This window comes from Drosophila ficusphila, unplaced genomic scaffold, assembly GCF_018152265.1.
Source record: "Drosophila ficusphila isolate 14025-0441.05 unplaced genomic scaffold, ASM1815226v1 contig_198, whole genome shotgun sequence".
In the NCBI taxonomy this organism is placed as follows: Eukaryota; Metazoa; Arthropoda; class Insecta; order Diptera; family Drosophilidae; genus Drosophila; species Drosophila ficusphila.
The window spans coordinates 8,415,010-8,427,727 of NW_025064092.1; the positions used below are offsets into that span (position 1 = coordinate 8,415,010).

General features: G+C 40.3%; 1 long non-coding RNA gene across 3 annotated transcripts in view; it reads left to right on the forward strand.

Moving 5' to 3' along the window:
- Positions 1 to 12,718, forward strand: part of LOC108095314 — a 109,753-nt gene that overhangs the window by 51,240 nt on the left and 45,795 nt on the right. For 2 of the 3 annotated variants that reach the window (XR_006245312.1, XR_006245314.1), the window contains one exon: positions 5,432 to 5,599. This is a non-coding gene — a long non-coding RNA (uncharacterized LOC108095314). Of the gene's footprint in view, positions 1 to 5,431; positions 5,604 to 12,718 lie in introns of all 3 variants that reach the window. The other variant, XR_006245313.1, reaches the window with a different exon arrangement.

Sequence of the window (12,718 nt, forward strand, 5' to 3'; positions counted from 1 at the left end):
CACCGCGATCACGCTGCCATCGCCGGGGAATCCGAAGATTGCTGGAGAATTCTGTGCGCGGCTTTTGAATGGTCGATGGGGTTGTGGCTCGGAAACTCGGTCCCAAACTCGCAGGATGGCGATGATGTTGCCAGTGCTGCAGCTGCACTTCTGTGATTTACAATTTTTTCCGTTTGCCTATTTTCTGTCGCGCCAGCCAACTGTCTCTTTGGTTATTTGCTTTTTTTTTTTTCTGTTTTTTCTGTTTTTTTTTCTGCTTAGAAGCAGCAAATTTGCATACGATCTACGGACTTCCTTTCACAACGACCAACTCTCGAGAGCCAATATAAAGAGTTGAAAAATCTTTAAATACTTTCGAAATGCGAGCAGAGCACAACGAAAATATCAATATAAATACAAAGTGATTTATTGCTTGAGAGGTAAAACGAAGAAGAAGAAGAAGATGTAGATGAAGATGAAGAAAAGGCCGTTTCCTTGCTGGCAACAAACAAAAGACTTAGGCAACGAACTTGCTTTCACAACTTCGAAGCTAGCGCCTCTTAACAAATTATTGATTTATTGCCCACTGCACACAAGCGCACACGTTTGACAAAGAATGGTAGATCATAAAATATATTTTTATATCGAGTTATAAATATCAGTATATATACATATATTCCCGAGCTCGATTGATGGCTCAGTAAAATATTTTTAAGTGCCTCACAATTAGTCAGGTCCATTTCTCATAAAGTATGAAAACATCCCAAAGCTATAAGAAATCATTGTTTTATTTGTTTGTTTTGAACGCAAGAGTCAATAAAATTCTCAACGCAGCCATGGATCAAGTGGGGTCCGTTTTCAACACTAATCGAAAAGTAGACCATAAAAAGATATAGCTTTTGATTGGCCAGCTTAATTGTTTTAAAATCATCTATGGGTGGGTGGTCTTTAGGTCTTTTATAAAATTTCAATAAGATGCAGAAACGTGATCTTCAGCTGCTCTTCCAGATTTTTCCCGATTGGATTAACTTAAAACATTTGAAATAGAATTCTTAAAACAAGTGCATTCAACTTTGTATTTTACGGATGTTCGATTTTTTTTCGTACCCCTGTTTAAATTGAATTTTTTTAATTTCATCGATTGTTTCGTGTTTTCACTTGATCTTTCAAGTTGTAGAACCTTCCAGTTCTCACCCCGCCCCTCGAAAGGTGACAAATAAATAATAGATACAGCGAGTCCGCTCAGAATGATTGGAGATCGATCTGAGAATGGGCGGCTGGATACGTAATGGCCATAGAGCCTAGGAGCCGGCAAACTGGGAGCTGCAAAGCAAAAGCACACTCTAAGCAGCTTTATGATGTGTTAAAACTGTTGCAACAACAACCACAACAGCCACCATGACAAGCATCGGCAGCACAGAGATAAAAAAGGATGACGATGACTGGCCAACGTCATCGTGATTGTCGTTGTCATTGTCGTCATCGTGGAAATGCTGGACTTACGGTCAGACGATCGGACCATTTCGCTTTGGCCTGGGATCAAGTGTTCGACTTCTCGGCCAGTCGTGCACTGAAAAAATAGACTTCAAGATAAATCACTTTAAAATATAACTTGCTTAACACAAAACCAAGAAATCAATCGCATTTTGTGTTGGAAAAGTGATATTACTTTTGAGCCACAAAACTATCTATATACGAAGTACAATTTTCTTTCTGTGCATTTCAATCGAGATCAGAGCTCCAGCTTCTTCACTTTGGTCTTCATCTCTCGCCGATAATTGATCATCATCAGTCGGTTTTAATTGATCGCTTTTGCCTTGCCCTGCCAGCCACGCCTTGCATTATTGTTGTATTACATTAAGTTGGATCTGCGATCGGTGGATCGGTGGATTGTTGGATCGCTGGATCGCCGCTTCGATTGTAATCAATCACTTTCGTGGAATTGTGCCTGCTGAATGAAATGAACTATGCTACAGCCGCCGTTGTTCCGTCGGTGGCCCAATAATCCGGCCCATAAGTTGCAGCCCCAGTTCTTTTTATTACGAAGGCGTTGTCAACGGGCCGCGACTTTGGCTTTGACTTTGGCATTTTTCCTCCAATCATGAGCCGCAATTGTGTACGTGAGCTGCACTTCAACCGTACGATACCATCCTCGATCGGTGATCCAAGATCCCAGTTGCAGGTTGCAGGTTGCTGGTTGCAGGTTGCTAGTTGCCGGTTGCCGGTTGCAGGTTGCCTTGCCACATGCTGCGTCAATAAGTCACTCGATGGCATTTGTGAAATGCATTAGATCAGCGCACATATCGAAAAAAGCGATCGATGAACCAACCAACCGATCGTGCAGCACAAATTCCTATGCAAATTGTAGTGGTTACTTTTTTATTGATCTTCAGCGCCTCGATTATGGGGATACCCCAAGGCCAAAATTCACGGCTTTTATTTAAAGAAAGAAAGATAATGTATAATATAACTATTAATCTTATACAATGCTCCTCTATAGAACGTATTTTGAATCCTTGTGAATATTTTTTGTAAATTCTTCGATCATTTCTTATCACTGTAATTAGCAGTGGTATTCCACCAAAAGAATTTTCGGCTCCGATTTGCCTTTGATTTTGATTCGGACATGGATTGGACTCCTCCATTAGAGCGGCTGTCAATTAGAGCGAGATGTCTGCGATGTCAGCCAAATGCTTTGGCCCAAATGGAATGCAGAGATCCAGCTCTCCTCCTTCGGTTTCCCGAGATGTCTAATTAGTATTCGGCTTGGTGGCCCCAAGGCCGGACTACTTCCCCCTTCCTCAGTTTTCCCAACAGAAAACTGCATGCCCAAATGGAAAAATTAAGGAAAAGAAATCCACCTCATATGAACATCGAAGCGAATCGAACAGGAACCGGAGCAATAAACAAAGACATCAATGGCCCACAGGCAATATATCTGCCCGATTCTTCAGAGATCTGTTCTTCCTCTTCTTCTTGGTCTTTTTCTGTTTTTTTTTTTTGCTTGGTCTTCTGAATTAGATGCAGTCCCATAAATAATATTTCGACGGCAAATGCAAAGTGGAAAAGCAAATACTCACCATGGCGACAAATGCTCGCCACAACAGTGGGCGATGGTAAGAGAGAGGGAGAGGGATGGATGGGGAAAGAAAGAGAGGGGTGGAGCCACTTCTTGGCACACGTTTGCCCAGAGACCCAGAGCAATCAATAATCCAAAGCGAAGAATCGGAGGGGGAGCGCGGGGATCAAGCTTAGATCGCAATGAATTCGCACTGCGAGGAGATCGGAGTTCGGAGATCGGAGGAGAGAAGAAAGGCGGCGAAGAGCGGCGTCTTCTCGCTGCCGTAGAGAGCTGAAGAAAGGGGGAAGAAAGGGGAGAAGCCGGACTCAGAACCTGTTCACCCAACGGGCCGCACATTAGGAGGTAGTTGAGAAGTAAGGCAGATTCTTCGGACTTTTTTCTCGGCTCGTATCCTTTGGGTAAGGAAGCTGCAGATTATGTGTGGCAAAGGTGGTTCCGCTTAAAGAATACCCTGTGAAAAATAGGAAGGAAGCGTTAGTTACGTTAGTTAATATATAATATTTAAATCTGTAAATCTTAAGTAATTTCATGTCATCAACTTGTACATACGACTCGTATGTACTTTCGTCTAATCATAATTCGATCGCATCAAGTGAAGAGCAGCAATTTAGAAGAAAACAAACTTGCTTAGATCATTTTCTTATTAATAGCCATGTAATTCCGCAAATGTTTTGTTAGCCAACCCCCCCATGCAGCAATCTCTTATCATATTGCATATCGCATATCGCTCATCGATCCCTGTTCGGCCCACAATGAGTATACTCCATTATTGCCCAGTTATTTCGATCTTGCTGATTATAAAAATAGCAAACGAGTCACGGCCAGATCGACAAGCAGCGCCAGTTCAAGGAGACACCACCACAGACGAACAAACAAGCAGGCACACACACGCGCACACAGTGAAGAGAGTTGGGGAAGACCGAAGAATTGACCAATCGAGAATCGAGCAGAAGAACCAAGAACCAAGAACAAAGAACGAAGGTATATCGGATCGTCTTTCAATGGTTTTTTTCAGTCGCGCGGATTCCTGTTTGCTATTTCCATCTCCCTTGCACTCACCTTTTTTTTTTGGCATTAGAAGAGGAGCTTCACATCCTCAGATTCAGATGAATCCGCTGGGGAAGAAGGAGAAAAATTATTATAATAAAAATAATAGCAAACCGGAATTTCCTGATCCTGTTTGTCTGCCTATCAACCTACCTACCGACCAACCATCCGACTAAGCAAACTACCAACTGTGATTCCTTTTTGCATGTAAAGTTCGCTCGCAGATGTTTTTTTCCTTCCTATGTAAGGCATTGGGTTTGCCTCGAGAAGTGATTTTCATGAGGGGGCTACTGTCAAACAGGATTACCCTTTCCCAACATTTCGCTTTCGTTTGTTGTCTCGTTCAGAGCTTATGTTTTGATTGCTATATGTGTTATTATAAAATGTGTATAATAAGCTCTTATTGATTTCCGTAATGTACTAATGTTCTACATGTTTTCCATTTAATAATAACCCATTCTCTTGTCACACTCACATCGTTACATTTACGATAATAGTTATTGTGGAAAACATAAGTGTATGGGCACACTCACGCATCCATCGCTATTTGATGATGCGATGCTAACAGCTGTTCATTTTTGCATTTTGATTGGTTTTTGCATTCTATTTCTAACTAGCTTTGAGCTCGGAGGCCGGCTATCACGAGATAGGATCCCATTTAGCCATTGCATCTGGCACCCGATCAGCTGCAACTTCGGCGTTAGCATTAGCTCGGGATCCCCATCCCCGATCCTGGAAAAACTGGCCAGGAAGAAGTCGGACGGCTTGAGCTTGGCAGCAATATTTATGAGCGGCTCCACAGCGATGGCAATTAATACGATTATCGGGCAGATTAATTGGCAATGGCACTGCAATTAATACGCGGTCGGAGTTGCACTTGCCTCAAAGTCACTTGATACGTCCAAAAGGCTATATTTCTAATGTCAAAAACTAGCAATAAATGCCAAAACAAAAGATTAAAATCAATTGTTGAATAGATATTTACCATAATAATTCTTATTTTTTAAGAGTTATGTAGAACGAACAAGGTGTCTTTAAAAATATCACATGCAGAAAACCAATATTATTTTGTTTGTCTGCTAAAATAAAGGTTAATGGCGTTAAATTGAGGATAAATATCAATACCGAAGTTCACAAACATGAATAATAATATCAATATTTATTTAACTGTTCTTCAAAACAAAAACGAAGGCTGGCCACATACTGAATAAATACAAAACGCTTGCGAAATAATGTTAACAATATGAAAAATACATATCAACCCGTTTTTGTACTCCTTTTATGTTAATTTATTTTTGTGTTTTGTTTGTTTGCTTCTTCCAGCCTTCAAGTGCAATATGGTGATAAGGCTGAGATGTCCGAAGACAGCAGAACGACGACGATCCAGACAGATTTTATGGCTAAAATAAATGACGAACAGCGAAAACGGCAAACGGCAACGAAAGGAACAGGCTAATAAAAAGCCATTAAAGTCAAGTTCAGGCAGGTCATGTGAGTAAGTTCCTCTGTTTTTTGTTCATTTTTTTGTTTTCGCCATTTGGGAAGTCTCAAAATTCCCGATTTTTGGGTGGGTACCTGAGTGTCTCCCCCGTTTCCATAAATCAAATAAATTAGAAAAACAAAAAAAAAAGACCGCACAGAAATGAATTAAAGGAAAAACAATCCAAGAAACGCAAGACTAATGAGAACAAAAATAAATTTTAAAAAATCTTTTGGGTAGGGAAAAATTTGGGTGTGACTTTGGAAACCGACCTCCCATTTCCTTTGATTTTTTTTTTTTTTTTTACCACCTTCCTTGCTTTTTTGCTTTGTACGCCGATTTTGGAGGTGTTCTTTACCCCTTTCCATCGAGCTTCTTTTCGCGGAAAGCAACTGTATTTGAAAAGGAAAAGGGAGAAACCAGTTTCGGTTTTGTTCTCTTTCGTTACTAACTTATCTTCCATTTTCCTTTTGGGCGTTTCGTCTTTTGCGTTAAAAAGATACTTTTTCTTAAGAGAAACGGAAGAAAAAATGGAATATTTTAAGATTACCTAATTTCTTTGTATTAACACACAACTTAACCTCGTTCCTAAATTGAGAATGCATTTTTTTTGGGTGGGCTTTTTTTTTTTGCTTAAATCTAAATGACATCATGGAATGCAAATGCCAAAGACAATGCGCAGATCAACAAAAGAACAATGAAATAACAATGAAAGGCAGCGGACAAAAGTCTGGAAAATCATAGCTCTTCTGCTGAGGTGAAAAATTACGCAGATCTTCCAAACCCGAGAATAAAACTCATAATATTTGCATAGCAAATTGGGTCAAATGACCGAGCAACGCACACGTAATGCTAAACGAATCTAAACGCAAATCAATTTATATATGTATATATAAATATGTACAGGGTGCGCCATCTCGAGCTTCGGTATGAAAATATTAAATAACTTTGGAAAAAAACAAAAATTCATGGAAAATGTTTTACATATATTTAGATTGATCCTTTACAATTCATTTGAGTTAGTTTTTGAATACAATATCGACTAAGTGACTTCCTTTGTTCTTGATGGCAAAAAGTGTCCTTTTTCGAGCATTTTCCATTATTTTCTTGAGCAATCGGCCGATATATTGGCCATTTCGGTGCGAATACTCTCCTTGAGCTCCCCACAAAAAGAAATCCGGCGGGGTCAAGTCCGGCCAGTCGATATCGCCTCTTTTTGACACAACGCATCCAGGAATTTTGCTGCAAAAACTGCATGGTTTCGTTTGCTGTCTGACATGGGACCCCGTCCTGCTGAAACCAGAAATTTTCTAGACCCTTCAAAAACTAACTCAAATGAATTGTAAAGGATCAATCTAAATAAACATAAAACATTTTCCATGAATTTTTGTTTTTTTCCAAAGTTATTCAATATTTTCATACCGAAGCTCGAGATGGCGCACCCTGTATGTATATTTACTTTTGATACGTACATAGATATAGATTTAAATGCAGATGTACGTCTGCTCACTCCATGTGTATGCTAATCAAATGAGCGTGTCCATATGAAAATGAATGAACGACGACAAAAACAAACTGTAAACGTTGTACAATAATCCTAAGTTGGTGGTAATTCCATTGGGATTTTTGGGAGGTGGTGGGGAGTGCTATATAGACAGAGACAGAAAGAGACAGATACAGAGACAGAGAATGAGAAAGAGAGAGAGAGGGGGCATACAATGCACAATTGCCCATTAGCATAATGATGCCATAAAGTGCGATCGATTGGATGGCTTTTGGGCGGTAGTTGACCAAAAGAATGCGGTGAATGCCAAACCATGGACCCCTCATCAAGGTGTAGTCGTTGTCGTCCCCCCTCAGTATAAGTATATATATAAACACATACATATATATATGTATATACATAAATTCCTTCTTATATATAAATGTTTATTCCTCTTCGCATCGTTTCGTTTTATGACAATTAACACTGCTTAAGAAGGCAAACAAACAGCGACATCGTCTGGTTGTCTCCGCTTTATGGCCAGGTTAACCGAGTCTTGTGGCGAGCGGGCTGCGGGGGCAATGTTTGTGCAAATATGGCGTAATAAAGCGCAGTGTATGCATCCAAGAAAACACTTCCTAGTAATAGCAGACGGCCATTAGGGTTCTCCTCACTCACAGTACTGTTAAATTGGCTGTGTTATATGGTTCTCTAATTTTTTGCTCAACTCAATTATGTTTCATAGATTCCATAGTTTGCGTATCTGAGTGTCTACTTAACTGGTAGCTGTTATTTCTGGTTAAAATTTATAATGACTAATTAGTAATTAGTATCAAATTAAAGATACAAATAGATCCCATTATCTTTATATTTTTGGTAACGAAAGTGAAACTATTATAAGCTTTAATTCTTGCCCATCAAAAACCGCGTACTTCAACAATCCAATTGTTACACTATTACTCATTAATCTGTGCTACAGTCAGTTGATCTTTGTCACTATTTTCGATTATCAGCTTTTCCACTGTGCTATGCCATTAGCTCGTTGTATCTTTCCATCGGCTGTCTGTCAATCAATTTTCCAGCTTCAATCTGTTAACATATCGCAGATAAATCTGCGAGATGCAAGATGCAAGATCCGAGATGCAAGATGCGGGATGCTAATGCATATGTGTGCGTGTCTGTTATCGCTGGCAACAAAGTGGCTGGCAACATGTTGCATGTTGCCGGGTGTCATCTATATAGGAAAGGAACGATCAGGAATAGAATATGGAGTATAGCGCGTGTCTTGGCCGGCCGGTTCGACTTGACTCAATTCGTCATTTAAATGATAGAGCCCCCCGTTGCGGTTCGTATCCCCCCCCTTTGTAACGCCCCTGGGGCAATGGCAGCACTTAGCGCAACATCAACTTAAATTGCAGAAGCTGAATAAAAAAAAAAAAAAAAAAACAACTAAGAAGCGGAGAGAGAAACAACACAACTGGAAGCAGACGAAACCGGAGCTCCGATCCACTCCACTACCGGGGAACGTGCCAGGCCAAATTAATTGCTTCGTTAGATCGAAGAGGATGGTCTGGCCGATGGGAAAATGGGAAGCGGAGGGGACGGGGGGGAAAACGGAGGGGGAATCGCTTGTGCCCCACAAGAACCGCTTTTGCCAATTTTTTAGCTCTCCCACTTCCGCTGGCGGAAAAAGGGGGTAACACGAGCCACCGCCACTGCCACTGCCACTGCCCAACAACGATTGACAAATTTCCAAATGCCATTAAGCAGGCGTTGCATGCAACCAGCCTCGTCGTACCCCAAGCCCCAACCCCCAAACACCAAGCAGCAGGCAGCAAACCCCCAAAGACAAAGAGGCGAAAAAAAAGAGGTCCGCTGCAGAGGAAGATGGCTAATGGATGACAAAACAGGTGGCCAACAGCAGCGGTAGCCGCGAATCTGGACTGCTGCGGTTGCTTCTGCACTGGACAAAAAAGATATCAGGGTGCTAAAAAAAAGATAACCGAACCACCAGGAAAAACTGAGGATTTTAATGCATTAAAACATTTTGTTAGAAACTACAAACCACTTATGAAATGTACATGATCACAACTGGTATATAATCAGCAAAACAAATATTGTTGAAATCCGAGGAAATATTATCATCATCTTAAACAATTACAAACAATTTAAGTCTTAACCTGTTATGTATTTATTCAGCATTCAATTCTCATAAGAAGCATTGCATTTTTTCGGTCAGTGTGCAGTTATTTCTGTTGCAAAACGCCCCGCTGGCGTTTGCAATTACCGTGTGGATGCCACCACATAGCTATTAAATCACATTGCTGAAATATTTCATCTGTTTGCAAATTTTCGACAATCAACTTAATCGGAAATGCTCCGTTTTTTATAACTTTATCATCGCTCTGGATTGCGGACACCGCGGACAGGGTCCAGATTTGGACCGATGTTGAATGTTGCTGAATGTTGCTGATGTTGCAGGCCGCAGGTGGCAGGTGGCAAGTGGCAAGTGGCAGGCCCCATCGCTGTTGCCGGTGATAAGAATCTTGTTGTGGCAATCTCTCCTGGGCATCTATGAATGTCTTTTTCCCGCCCGGATCCGCAGATCCCCCAAGATCCCAAGATCGCGGCATCCACGCTCTCCATCCAATACTTCCATCCCTCCCCATCGAGCTAGAGTCCATTTTGAGGCATGTTTGCTGCCATTTGTTGCTTAATTAATGCTGCAGGTGACGCTGCTAACGAGATGGAAGCCACGCCCAAATATAGATATACATATGTAAGCTAATATTCGGGGCAGGGAAATTCAAATAAATCATTTTCAGGCCATTATTTCAAAGACCGCCGTTAAAAAACGGCAAAAAGATAATTGCAAGATGTTTAGTCTAAGCGATGTGTGGCAAGAAGAATCATAAATAGTTTTTACAATATGCAATTGCTGGCTACTAAATAATTTCTGAGCTATTTAAGCTTTCTAGGTATTACGTATTTAGTTCTAAAGTAAAGGTAGTCTGTAATTTTATTATTTGGCGAAAGGCTAACTATCGAAACGAGCCAATCACATTCGCCGCTCCCGAAAACAAAAGGGCGTATGTATATGATATTTATTGGTTGGGTGGATGAGGGGCAGAGATTCGTCGTGGATGGCCAGAAATACCAGAGTCCAGTCACCTTCACGCACTTTGCATAAGACGAAAGCCCCACACAATGCCGGCTAAAAATAGATTGCGAAAAATAGGGAAACAAAAACTATATCCACTGAAATCGGCGAAAGAAATGTTAAACCAATTTCAATCAGATATATCAGGCTCAGAAGATGACAAAGCCACAGCCCTTTTGGGATGATATAATCCCAAAAACAAGAAACAAAAGCGTCTGCGAATGTGTCAAAATCGACGAAAATAAACCGCAATTGTGGATTCGAAATAGAAAAAAGGGGCGGTGCAATCCCGATTACGATTGGGTTATAGTCGATGGGTTGTGTTAGTGGTATTGTATCGTATCGAATCGAAGCGATTTGTTCGTACCTTTCTATATATATATTCCCCGTCTGGCGATGGTAGTGACGATGATGGTGACAAATGTCAACGAACAGCGAAACGAACCAAACAAAAGGTTCGATCAAGATTTCAAATTGTCTATTGTTGCCACAAATCGCCGGGGTGACAATGGGCCAGAAGTAGCCCCCAAGTAGCCAAAAAGATCACAAGAGCTGCTGCTGCTGCTTCTGCTGCTTCTTCTGCTGCTGAGGAAGAGCCAGTGGAACGGTACTTTCCGAATGATCCCCCAACCCCCCAACCCGCCACTCAATTTTTGGGGGGCCATTCTCTTACTCTCGCTCGTGTTTCATTAATAGTCAAAGTTCATGTGTCGGGGCGTCAGAAATCGAAATCGATTGGCGGTCAAAGATCTTCGTGAATCAACAGGGAAACCTGCTTGTACTTTACAAAACACTAAAGTTGAGTTACAACTTAAATTTTAATATACAATCAAAATTAAACATCATTTAGCTTATAAATATGACAATCTTATGATATAATCTAATGTATATCTACTAACTTAAGGTTCTTTCTTTTTTTTTTTGAAAAAATCGATTTTTTTTTTTTTTTAATAAAATGAAAGTTACATATTTCGATACGACGCGTATTTCTTGAGCTAGAGCGTGTCAAACATACCCATGTCACATGCGCTGTGGTACGCTCTAAAAACTTTAAACGCGTTTTTCTCGGAACCATGTTTTCAAACCTCTTGTCGCGCACAGGGGTCGTTCTATTGATCCGATTTCCTTCATTCAAAAAATTTTTGAAAGTATATACTTTTTTGTATGCCTTATACCTAAAATTGGCATAAAAAATTGTTTATTTATAATTTTTAAACGAGATCGAAGTAAAAAAAAAAAGTCAATTTTTTTTAAATGTCCATAAAATTGGTTTATTTTTACCAAAATTGATTCTAGTTAGGTATAAGGCATAGGAAATTCCATCAATTTTAATAAATAATTTACATTTTTAATTTCGGTTCACTACCAGCGGCCCGACACTCGACAAAGCAGAAAAATAGAGGTCTACGAGATCCGCCATATTGAAGCCGCCATTTTGAATTTCCTGAATATTGAATTTTTTTTTTTAATCGTTAATAAACAACGAATCAAAAGTTCAAAAGCATAAGTTCGTATGTCTTTTCATTTTTCCGCAATTAATTCTCAAAGTTTGCTTAATTTTCGAAAAAAAAGAAAAGAACCTCCCCTTAAACAACTTGGTAAACTCACACTTAGTGAAAAGATCTCCTTTTTTTTTCGTTTTCTCAATCGAGTCTTGACTGTTAATTTGTTCATTTCAATATGAGAGCTCGCTGGGCTCTTTGACAAACTTTATTTATGTTTTTCTTCACGCTCGACCGTTAAGTTAACTGCACATTTGCTTTGTTCGGCTTATTGGCCGCTTATTGTTTTAACACCGTGATCTCTGTGATCTTTGATCTCTCGGCCCTATGTGACATGATTGGTCTTCCTTCGTCAGCATCAAAGAGAATGTTTTAATTATTTCCCAGCCAAAAGCCAAAGGAATCCAGTCGCAGTCGCAGTCACAGTCGCGACCTTTCCACTGATTAATGCCCCTTTCATTAGCCCTTCTAAATTTAGATACTTCTCCACTTGCCTTCTTTGCCGATTTGCCACGCCCATCGATCTCCTTCTGTTGGCGGTGGAGAAAAAAAAAAGAAGAAGTGGAATAGACAACGTCTAATGGCTGTCACTAAATAGGCGTGTCCTAATCGCCGAAGAATGCCACTTTGAATGCCGCAGGCGAGGAGATTGATCGGCACGTGTGGAAAGAGCCGACGAATTATAATAGAAATATAATTAGGAAACCAATTAAAAAGGGTGCAATATATTTTATTTGTTACTTCATAACAAAACAACACAATATAAATTGGAGAAAATAATGATGGAAAAATCCTAATAGGGAACGATCTTAGTTGGAAAGGAAAGGATGTTTGGGAAATCGATGTCTTAATACAAATAATGAGCCAACAGCCGCATTCCGCGTCATTTGCAAAACTCATTCGCGGGGAATCTGTTTGGTTTGGTTTGGTTTGGTTGCCGGTCACAATGTTCCCAATGCCCCATGGCGATGGGATGTCCGTCTTT